General features: G+C 42.6%; 1 pseudogene; it reads right to left on the reverse strand.

The window, feature by feature from the left end:
• Window positions 1-12,164, reverse strand: part of LOC133293411 (eukaryotic peptide chain release factor subunit 1-3-like) — a 49,262-nt pseudogene that overhangs the window by 18,877 nt on the left and 18,221 nt on the right.

Genomic DNA, 12,164 nt, shown 5'->3' on the forward strand with positions numbered 1-12,164 from the left:
GCTAGGCTTTCCAAAACTTCACGAGCTCCAAGTAAATAAAAAAGCCATGCTCACAGGCCCCACGGTTTAATGAATTCAAATTCATTAATTCAACTTCTACGGGAGTTGTTATGGCAGCTTTAGGTTGAAGAAAAGTGAGCAAATTTCTTAGCACGTGTGGGTCGCGCGATTGATTTTCTTATTTTTTGAGCCGCCAACAGTTTTAGCACAAGGGCCATTTGGGACTCAAATTCTTGCACCGCTTCAAGCAAAACTATCACAGGGGAGGCTATCAGCGATGAATGGATCTTACCTCCATGACTCGGTCCTTCACCAACAGTGCGAGATCAGTGATCTCACCCCCATGAGCGGTTGGCTGCTTTGGGCGGTGAGGTGGCTGGCGGTCGCCATCCTTTTGGCGGTGGATTTCACGGAAGACTTGGGCGATCTTTGAAACACTTTTCTCGTTTGGCGGTTGATATTTTGGGCAGTCCAATTTTTATTCCGGGTTAGGTCTTATTTGGGCGATTTACTGACGGTGTGGTTGGCGATGACCGGCGAGGGGCTGCCGTTGGCGATGACTTGATGCTCGGCGAGTGTGGTTTCTAGGCGATTGTGCCCATCGATAAACTGAGTGTAGTTTCTTAATTGGATTCTGATTTGTTTGTGATGGGTTCCAAGCTGAGCCATGTTGGATATAAATTTCATATGAGTCGATACTGATTGCTGGTGATATGGGTGAGGCCGAGGGCGGCCGTTGTGGTAGGCGACTGATGGCTCCTTTGGGCGGTCACTGGCTGGCAGTGGCTATCTTGGCGGCCGATGGTTGGCGGTGTGGGTGAGGCCAAGGGCGGCTGTAGATGTGCTGCTTTGTGTGCTTGGGGAAATGGCTAATCAGCTTGTTCTCTGTCTAATTGTACAAACCGGTTTCTTTGTATGCTTGTACAGATAGGCGCTTTGCTATGATTATGGTCAGATATCCAGTAATGGGGCAATCGGTTTGTTGGTGGCAGGTGATGGGGCGACCAACTTGTTGGTGACCGGTAGTGAGGCGACTGGTATGTTTGGCGACTTGAACTGTGCACCTGTGGCTGTTATGTTTGGCGACTGCCTTCTTCTTGGGCAGTTGATATCTACATTGGCGGTTGCTATCTTCTTGGTCGGTTGACTTCTGCTTAGTTATTATTTCCTTTTGGGCGATTGGCTCCACTTGATTGCGCATCACAGAATTGAAAGGGAAAGTCACGGGTTCATGGGGTTCGGTCTATTCTTTCTTTGAACGTTAATTAGTGATGATCTTTCAATCCAAAGATGTCAGAAGCTCTGCAAAAAAAAGCAACCAAAGCATATATTCTGTTTTGAAAGCATAAGATATATATATATTTATATATATATATATATATTATGTTTCGAAAACAACGAAAGCAAAAGTGCAGGTAAAGTATTTCGAAAGCAACGAAAGCGTATGTTTAGAAAACAACGAAAGTAAAGGTGCAGGTCGAGTGTTTCAATGAATTGATATACATATATATATATATATATATATATATATATATATAAAACGAAAGCACAAGTTGATATATATATATATATATATATATAAAATAATCAAACTGAAGTGAAGCTTAGCACATCATCTGTATTGTGCACTGCAAATGTTAATAGTTTTTGCACAGATTTCGAAGCTTGAGTTAGCTTTGTGTACTCTGGCACGTTATGTATTACGTGATGTACACCTTTGCTCGGTACTTTGAATTTAAAGTTATTCACTGCACCAAATATTGTGATAGCCGAGGTATATATGAGTTGGGAAAATCTTACCATACGTTGATGCATGTGAGGGGTCCGCCAGGAAAGTCCTTGACATTTAAGAAAAGATGGTAACGATAAGATTGAAGATGGGACCACTGCATGGTTTACTTTTAAATTGTTAATTGTGCTTTGGTCTTCACGTTCTCCAAACTGAAACTCACGTGGTTTATGAAGCAATTTGCTTGTGGACTTACTCTCAGCACGACAGCACCGCTTCATTTTTATGAATTAGACTTTTGAACTTGGGTGCTGGGTCCCACCAGGAGATAGTTACTAAGATGTAGTCGTTGCATATTTCAACTATAGGGGTCTTCTAAATCTGAAATCTTCAAGGCCAAGCACCTGTTCTTCGTGATGACCATAAATCTCGAGACCCTACTGTCGAGTTTGGTGACCGATCGGACAGCTTATGGTTAACCCTTGTGGTTGGCAATGGCCGCCGCGGGGCCGTGGCTGGCGACCGATGTGGTTGGGGTTGGCGACCGGTGATGGGCGACTGGTGACTGTCATAAAGCACATTTATGGTCGGCCCGAACGAGTTTAGGTCGGCAAGCTTCATGGAGAGAGAGAAACTGTGATGATGGTTCAGGTCATAGATTCCTGGTCAGTGTAACTGGTATGAGGGGGATTTCTAGTCGTTATTCTGCTGACCGGTTGGGAAGCTGAGGCCGATGGTGGCTTTTCTTCATGTGCCTCTAGTTGGTGTATGAATGAAAAGTGTGGGCGCTAGAGAGGGTGCGTGAACGCCAAATAAGGTGTGTGAGCGCCAGTAGTCTTATTTTTGGGCATGTTTGCAATTTCCTTGTTCTGTTCTGGTTCTCAAATCTCTGTCTTCAGTAACTCTTGCTGGTCTGGGTTTGAACGCTCCGGTGAAGGCCAGTATCTAAACTTTCTTGTTGAGTAAATGACGAACATTATGCAGGAATGCCTTTGGGGGGAGATAATCGAGGATTGTGCATTGTTAAACCGGGAGAGAAAGGATTTTTTGCCTTCTCAGCTTTGTAGCAGAAAGGTGGGAATCAGATTTTATGGTTTCACACAGACGGCGCTAATGTACTAATAGTGGTACATAAATGTCTCCCATGGAGGGTGAAGTATGTTGATATAGGGGTGTCCATAGTAGTCATGGTAGAGACCAAGGCACTAGTGGAGCTTCCCATGTATGTGCTCAAGGGGGAGTGTGTGTGTGTATGACAGCATATGAGAGGAGTGGGGAAGAAGAAGGTCCTCCTCCCTCTATGCGTGAGGGGAGTATTTAGAGAGGAGAGTCATCTTTTGGGGAAGACCGGTTGTCCTCCCTCTGCTGTCCTAAGCCATGTCTTGTCCTTAGACAAGACATGCTACTTATGTCAATGTACAGGAGAAGCTGTGGAGGAAGGGGAATGTCCCAGTGGTGAGCCTCTATGGCTTGCCATGGGTGCCCTCTAGAAGGTTCTAGATATGGGCTTTAAGCGATTGGGCCCATCTGGTGGGCCTAAGTAAATAGTCTCCGGAACAGGAGCCCCCCAGCTTGGTAGCTTGCGGAGCATGGTGCCAAGATATATGGCATCTTAGGGCGGATACCCGTAGTGTGTAGTGTTCGAAACAGGATATAATTTAACCGATCAGTATTGCGTCGGCCTTCGTGAGTTGTTTATTTGTTGTCGTCGAGTATGAATTGTCTGATTGGCAATGTTTGAGTACTTCAAGAGAATCTTCTATTATGGCTTGCAATTGTGCTGAACTTGTTGTCTTCGAAGATGCGTCTTGTTATTGAGGAAGGTCTTCAAATGTTGTTGAAGTAATAATAATTTAATTGTAAGAATAAGCTGGCAAGCCCATGTTGAATCAAGTATCCTGTAGATTTAAACAGCTGCAATAAAGATGCCTTGAGCGTCTGATAATAATCAAATAATGTTGTAGATGAAAGCTTGAAGATCCTGATGATATATATGTATGCTCCGTTCTTCAGCAATAAAACTCGGCGATATGAATGTATGATAAATAATGCCCAGTGACTTGGGTCTTTGATGTCTAGTTGCTCAGATATGTTGCTCCATGATCATGTTTAATAACTGAAATAAAGATATCTTGACCGTCTGATAAAATAATGTTGTAGATGAGATCTTCTGGAGAGGATAATTGTTCTAAGAGAGAGAGTCTGTTCTTCGGAAATAAAACTTGCTGATGACAAATAATGTAGCGGATGAAAGCTTCTCGAGAAGAGAATGTGTTCTAAGAGAGAAAGAGACTGAGAGTCTTTATAGATGATAAATATGTATGTTTCTTTCTTTGACAACAAAGCACGGAGATATGAACGTATAGTAAATAATGCCCAGTGACTTGGGTCTTTGACGTCCGGTTGCTCCAATTTAAATCCTGCAACAACTAGTATAGTAGTGTATGAATGACGATAAAAATGTGCCTAGGTGGGGCGTTGGCCAGGCGCCTGCCATTATCTCGGACTTTATTAACCGAGGGTGAGAACCATCCCGGCCTTCATAGTGTATCGGCAGTGAGAACCATCCCGGCCTTCATAGTGTACCGGGGGTGATAACCGTCCCGACCTTCTTAATTACCAGGGGTGAGAACCGTCCCGGCCTTCATAGTATACCGGGGGTGAGAACCGTCCCGGCCTTCATAGTGTACCAGGGGTGAGAACCGTCCCGGCCTTCATAGTATACCGGGGATGAGAACCGACCCGGCCTTCGTAATTACCGGGAGTGAGAACCGTCCCGACCTTCATAGTATACCAGGGGTGAGAACCGTCCTGGCCTTCGTAGATTGTTTAAGCAATTCATATGGAATTTATACTCATATGAAATTTATAAAGATGCCATAGAAGAGAAACATGTATATGCTAGTCAATAGATGTTATTACTGAAATAAAACCTGACCATGTGAGCGTCGTTGGGCACTTGGCATACAAGTGTTGGTTATATAGCTTTGAATATGTTTGTTGATGAATGCCGACCTTCCTGTTATAAAATAATTTCAGCCGATTGAGTACACCGATCGGTCTTCATAAATAATTACTGAGCATGAGAACCATCTCGGCCTTCGCAAATAATTACCGGGCGTAAGATATTTGATCTTCTGATAATGTGAGTCTTAATGGACACTTTGGCGTGTAGATATTTGATCTTCTGTCCGAATATCCAGAGTATAATCAACAAGTGACTTGTACCTATTTGATTTGTCTCCCATGGCCACTTTCATTTTTGTTAGGCTGCACGACCTTCAAAACAAGAGTTCACATGGTTCCCATTTGACGAGACAAAAGTTGAAATGCTAAGGCAATTTCATGGCACACTTCACGAGGCATGTTGCTTTTGAATTGGTTTTGTAAATATTGAACGACGTCAGGTGTTGTCTCTTTCAACATGTATTGTCTTCGCTCGAATGTCTTTGTGGTCCCCAATAATAGCTGGTAGAAATGGTACATGGGGTCTTTGGCTTTATTGAATTGTTTGTTTGGTCCCGCCTGTAATTGCTTTTGAGATTTGCTTTTGATTCATTCACGTGGGGTCTTCTTTGGACGGTGGGTGTAGGTAACGCCTTGATAGTGTGAGGGTAGAAACTTTGCAAGCGGACTTTGTGTCCGTTGATTATTAGGCAGCTCAAATGGATTTATAATCAAATGAGAGATATAAAATGAACAAAAAGAATCATGTATACGACGTCATGTTATAGCTGAAACTGAAACCTGACCATGTGAGTGTCATTGGGCACTTGGCCTGCAAATGTTGGTTGGCTAGCTTTTAGTATGTTGATGAATGTTGGTCTTCCAGTTGGGAGGGCGGAAGAGCTGGTCTTCCTGTTGGGAGGGCAGATGTGTTGATCTTCATGTTGGGAGGGCGGAAGAGCTGGCTTCCTGTTGGGCGTGATTAAATGCTGGGCTCCCTGTTGGGCGTGATGAAACTTGGTCTCCCTGTTGGGCGTGATGAAATCTTGGTCTCCATGTTGAGAGTTATTAGTGTTATAATAATATCTCACTCTTTGTAGTTGTAACTTAGCTTTCATGTATCAGCTGTAGCTGATTATACTTCCTATATTAGCTGTGTATTAGCTGTCATAGTTGTTGGGGTTGTTACTGTTTGTTAGATCTGTTTACACAGTTAGTTAGTTCTGCTGACTCACCTTTGGGTTAGCATTGGGCTCTATATATAGAGTCCTAGTTATATCTTGTACGATGAATTCATTTTACTGATTAAAAATACAAAATGTACTTTCAGCTCATTCTCTCTCATTTCTATCTCTCACTGTTCTTCAGTTTCTTTCGTTCTCCTTCAATACAGAAACTCTAATATGGTATCAAGAGCCTTCAAACATGTCTTCCGCATCCAACTCTGACACAAGTGCAACTCCAAATGCAACTCCAGTAAACAGATCTGGAGAATCCGCTTCTAGATCTACGATGGAACTCAAAAATCCGTCTACACTTTTTAACTTTCAAGTCTCTGCAAGATTATCCGAAGATAACTACCTATTTTGGAATCAGATCATAGATCCAATCATCACCTCTCACCAACTGCAACGATTTCTGGTGAATCCAAAGATACCTTTGAAGTTCAACTCATATGAAGATCGAGAGAATAACAATCTCAGTTCAGCCTATACTGACTGGTTGATGCAAGATCAAATGCTCTTGACCTGGTTGCTATAGTTAAATGTAAAAGAATACGTTGTGTATTGATCTGTGTCAAGGAGTTACAATATATAGAGACCCTAATGGGCTTAAGTGTAAGGCCCAAACCTAATCCAAACCTAATCCTAATACAGTCAGAATACAGTCAGACTATTTACGGATAAGACAGAATCCAATCATATCTAATCAAATCTAATCATATCATATCTAATATTCTAACACTCCCCCTCAAGCTGGTGCGTATATATTATGAGCACCAAGCTTGTTACAAATGTATTCAACCCGAGGACCTCTAAGAGCTTTAGTGAAAACATCTGCTAGTTGATTAGACGAGTTGACAAAAGCTGTCTTGATTTCTCCTGACTGAATCTTTTCCCGAATGAAGTGACAATCAATCTCTATATGTTTGGTCCTCTCATGAAAAACAGGATTAGAGGATATATGTAGCGCAGCTTGATTATCACAGATGAGTGTCAAGGGTTGTTTCTGTTCACAAAGATGAAGCTCCTGAATCAACTGCTTTAACCAGATCAACTCACAGGTAGTATTTGCCATTGCACGATACTCAGCTTCTGCACTAGATCGGGAAACAACAGGTTGTTTCTTGCTTTTCCATGAGATTAAGTTTCCTCCGAAGAAGACACAATAACCAGAAGTAGAGCGTTTGTCCGAGGGTGATCCTGCCCAATCGGCATCTGAGTAACCACAAATTTCTGTATTTCCCTGATCCGAATACAACAAACCTTTTCCTGGTGCTCCTTTGATGTATCGGAGGATCCTCACAGTAGCATCCCAATGTGAATCACAAGGGGAATCAAGGAACTGACTGGCCGTACTGACAGCGAAAGAAATATCTGGCCTAGTCACAGTAAGATAATTGAGCTTCCCAATTAGCCTCCGATAACGTCCAGGATCAGATAACGGCTCCCCCTGTCCGGGTAATAACTTGACATTAGGATCCATAGGTGTATCAACCGGTTTACTCCCCAACATACCAGTTTCTTCTAGGATATCCAAGGCATATTTCCTTTGACAGATAGAAATGCCCTGTATTGATTGCGCCACCTCAATTCCCAAGAAGTAACGCAGCTTCCCAAGGTCCTTTGTTTGAAATGTACTAAACAAATGTTGTTTTAACTGACGAATTCCGTCTTGATCACTTCTGGTGAGAATGATGTCGTCAACATAGACTAACAAATAGATACACTTATCAGGAGATGTAATCCTATAAAACACAGAATGGTCAACTTTACTGTGGATTAAGCCAAATGCCTGAACAGCAGAACTGAAACGACTGAACCATGCTCGAGAAGACTACTTGAGACCATATAAGGATTTCCGAAGACGACACACCTTTCCAGACTCCCCCTGAGCAACAAAACCAGGTGGTTGCTCCATGTAAACTTCTTCTTGTAAATCACCATGAAGAAAGGCATTTTTGATGTCAAGTTGAAGGAGTGGCCAGTGACGAACAGCAGCAAGGGCAAGAAAGAGGCGGACTGACGCCATCTTAGCGACCGGAGAAAATGTATCGCTACTATCAAGGCCAAAGATTTGAGTAAAACCCTTGGCAACTAAACGTGCCTTGAGACAATCAATATGGCCATCAGGTCCAACTTTCACAGTAAAAACCCAGCGACAACCAACTATAGACTTCTCTGGAGGAGCAGAAACAAGGTCCCAAGTGCCAAGTGATGTAGAATGAGAAACACAAGCAACGGGATTACCAGTATAAGGCTGAGACTGAGGAGAAGCCTTCCTGAGAGGGGTTTGGAGTGCAGCACAGTCCGAACATGAACCAAATGATGCTTTGTCTGACTGAGCTATATTTGCAACAATAGAAGGAGAGTTAACCTCCGAGAGATCAGGAGATGCTGCTGCCATTTAAAGATAAAATATAAAAGCCGTAAACGAAGGCAAACGATCTCCAATCAAGAAGAACCACGCGTCTAAGGTCAGACCCACAGAGAAACAATCACAGATCCAGAAAGGGGAGGAGAAGGCGAGCTTCTCTGTCCAAGACCGGCCGGAAAAAGCCGCCGGAATAGTGCTCACGCGCCGGCAGAAGGTGGCGCGTGAAGCCCACGCGCAGTGAAGACAGGTGGCGCGTGGGAGATGCGTTGCTGACCGGACCACCACAGACCTGGTCGCCGGGAAGAAAGGGTATTGATCGCGTGAAGTTTGGTCGGAAAAGTCGCCGGAAAAAGTCTCCGGTTGCCTGAACAGTGATTCTGACGGCGGGCGGTGGTTCCGGTGGCCGTCGGAGGTGCTGACGCGTTTGGAAAAAAACACTCAGAGGCTGTTTACAGCCCTAGAAGGCTTGCCGGAAGGACGCACGGCAAGAAAGAGGACTCCTAAGCAGTGGGCTTAGGTTTTTAAAGCAAAAAAAAAAAAAAAAAAGGTTTCTGAGCGGAAGCGAGGGTTCCTAGAACGAAAGAGCTTTGATACCATGTAAAGAACCTTGGGATACACCACCCCAAAAGCTAGCTCAAAGGGTGGGAGTGCCCAAAGCCTTATAAACTCCACATTAGTTGCACATACAACCAATGTGGGACTATATATCTCAACATACAACCAATGTGGGACTATATATCTCAACACGCCCCCTCACACGATAGCCTATTGGGCTTGAAGAGTGGACAATGCAACAGGCCCAGCCTACTTGTGCTAAGAAACGCCACAAGAGATAGTGGGGGGCGGCGAGGCTTTGATACCAAGTTAAATGTAAAAGAATACGTTGTGTATTGATCTGTGTCAAGGAGTTACAATATATAGAGACCCTAATGGGCTTAAGTGTAAGGCCCAAACCTAATCCTAATACAGTCAGAATACAGTCAGACTATTTACGGATAAGACAGAATCCAATCATATCTAATCAAATCTAATCATATCATATCTAATATTGTAACAGCTATCTACCATCTCTGAACCAGTGGTAAATGATATTCTTCCAGTTAAACATTCCTTTGAGGCATGGAACAACATACACAAGCTATTCCATGGTGTAATGAAGTCACGAGCCAGACAACTCAGATCTGAGCTAAAGACGATGAAGAAAGGTGCAAAAACAGCGAAGGAATATATTGCAAGAATCAAAACAATCTGTGATTCACTCAAATCAATTAGAAGTCCAGTTTTTGTTGAACAGCATACTGAAACCGTACTCGAAGGACTGTCCTCAGACTACAACTCCTTCGTGATGATGATACATGGTAGAGAAAATGCTTACTCCGTTGCAGATCTAGGAGTAGAGCTAATGGCTTATGAACAACTTCTTATCAAGCAGAATGAGCAGCTACTCGCAGAAGGAGCCTCAATAAACTTAACCCAGCGTGTTCAGACACCTCAGAAGACTGGATCTGATGAAGAAGATGACACTGTTCAGAGTTCAGAAAACAGAGCAGAACAGAGGAACAACATTTCAAACAGTTTAACACCTCAAATGGCCAAAATAGAGGAAGAGGAAGATCTCACATGAGGTTTAACAGAGGTAGAGGTAGAGGAAATATATCTAATGTGCATTGCCAACTTTGCTACAAGTATGGGCACGATGTGAAGGACTGTTGGCATAGGTTCGAAGAAAACTTTACTCCAAATCTACCTCCACCACAAAATACTTCTTATCCTCAATTCTTTCTTCAGCAACAGTCTCATCCTGTCAGATCCTTTCACTACAATAGACCTCAGAACCAAGGACAAGCCTATATGACAATGCAACCTTCTCTGCCATCTGCATCAAATGCTGCTTCACTTCTTGAGTGGGTTCCGGATTCTGGTGCATCAAGTCATGTTACTGCATCACCTCAGAATATTGTACAAGGTCAACACCTCAGTGGTTCAGATCAAATACTGATTGAGAATGGTCAAGGTTTGCCTGTAACAGCCATTGGATCTTCATCTTTCATATCTCCTCTTCATTCAAACACATACCTACACCTTAAAAATTTACTTTTGGTTCCTTCGATTACCAAAATCTTATCAGTGTTAGCAAATTTGCCAAGGATAACTCTGTCTTCTTTGAATTCCATTCTGATGTCTGTTTTGTAAAATGCCAGGATTCCCATAAGATCTTGCTTCAAGGTGCTGTTGGCACTGATGGTCTATATCACTTCCCAGATCTGAAGCTCTACAAAAATCCAACCTCTCAGACAAATACCAGTTGTTCCAGTACATATCTTTCAAGCAACTCTGTCAATCTTGTTGAAAATTCCAATACTGCCTTAGATACTAGGAATAAAATGTGTATTTCTTCTAATTCCTTGTACTCTCTGTGGCACTGTCGTTTGGGGGACCCACACCTAGATGCTCTTAAAAGTATTCTGAAATCTTGTAATATACATGCTAGTAATAAAATGACAGAGTTTTGTTCTTCTTGTTCTTGTGCAAAATCACATAGACAACACTCTTCAGCCTCTATTACAGAATATAATGAACCCTTCAGCCTTGTGTACAGTGACTTATGGGGACCCTCACCACTAAAATCAACTCTTGGTAACACATACTACATTTCATTTGTTGATGCTCAGACTAGATATACATGGCTTTATCCTATCAAACAGAAATCTGATGCCATTGGTATTTTCAAACAGTTTCATGCAATGATAACTAATCAATTTCAACTACCCCTGAAAGCACTTCAAACTGACTGGGGTGGTGAGTTTCGTGTCTTTTCCTCGTACCTCAAATCACATGGCATAGCTCATAGAGTCACCTGTCCCCACACATCTCACCAAAATAGAGTGGTTGAAAGGAAACATCGTCATGTAGTGGAAACTGGCTTAGCTCTCCTATCACAGTCATCACTCCCAATGCAATATTGGGATTATGCCTTTACCATTGCCAGTTACATCATTAATAGACTCCCATCAGCTGCTATACACTTTGAGAATCCTTACTCTAAGCTCTTCAAGCAGCCTCCTGACTATAACTTCCTAAGGACCTTTGGTTGTGCATGTTTTCCTTTCCTCAGACCGTATAACAAACATAAGTTAGAGTTTAGATCAAGAGAATGTATTTTTCTGGGCTATTCACCAAATCATAGGGGATACACTTGCTTGAGTCCTGACAATAAAATCTTCATTTCAAAATATGTGTCATTCAATGAATATAGATTCCCTTACAAAGAGTGAGATATTATTCAGTTAGAGTTAGATGCTTGTATATGTAGATGATATCATTGTGACAGGAAATAGTGTTCAGTTTATTCAGCAATTTATCTCTCACCTTAACACTTCCTTTGCTTTGAAGGATCTTGGCAGTCTTGATTACTTCCTTGGAATTCAGATTAAACGCCTCTCTACAGGTTCCTTGTCTCTCTCTCAGTCAAAGTATATCAAGGATCTTCTTACTAGAGTGAACATGCTTGAAGCCAAGCCTATCTCCACTCCTATGTCTTCTAGTTGCAAGTTATCAAAGTTTGGCTCTCATGCTTTTGAAGACCCTCATCTGTATCGGTCAGTTGTAGGTGCACTGCAGTATGCAACTATCACTAGGCCAGAAATTTCCTTTTCTGTGAATAAGGTCTGCCAATTCATGAGTCAGCCTTTGGTGGACCATTGGAAAGCAGTAAAACGGATTTTACGATACCTTCAAGGCACTATTTCCTTTGGACTTCATTTTCAACCTGTAAAATCAACCATATGCTCCTTTCCTATTACTGCCTTTTGTGATGCCGATTGGGGAAGTGATCCTGATGATAGAAGATCAACCTCCGGTGCATGCATTTTCCTTGGCCCGAATTTAATCT

Source organism: Gastrolobium bilobum, unplaced genomic scaffold (assembly GCF_033153095.1).
Source record: "Gastrolobium bilobum isolate Gb01-03AN ecotype WA unplaced genomic scaffold, APGP_CSIRO_Gbil_v1 utg18566, whole genome shotgun sequence".
NCBI lineage: Eukaryota > Viridiplantae > Streptophyta > Magnoliopsida > Fabales > Fabaceae > Gastrolobium > Gastrolobium bilobum.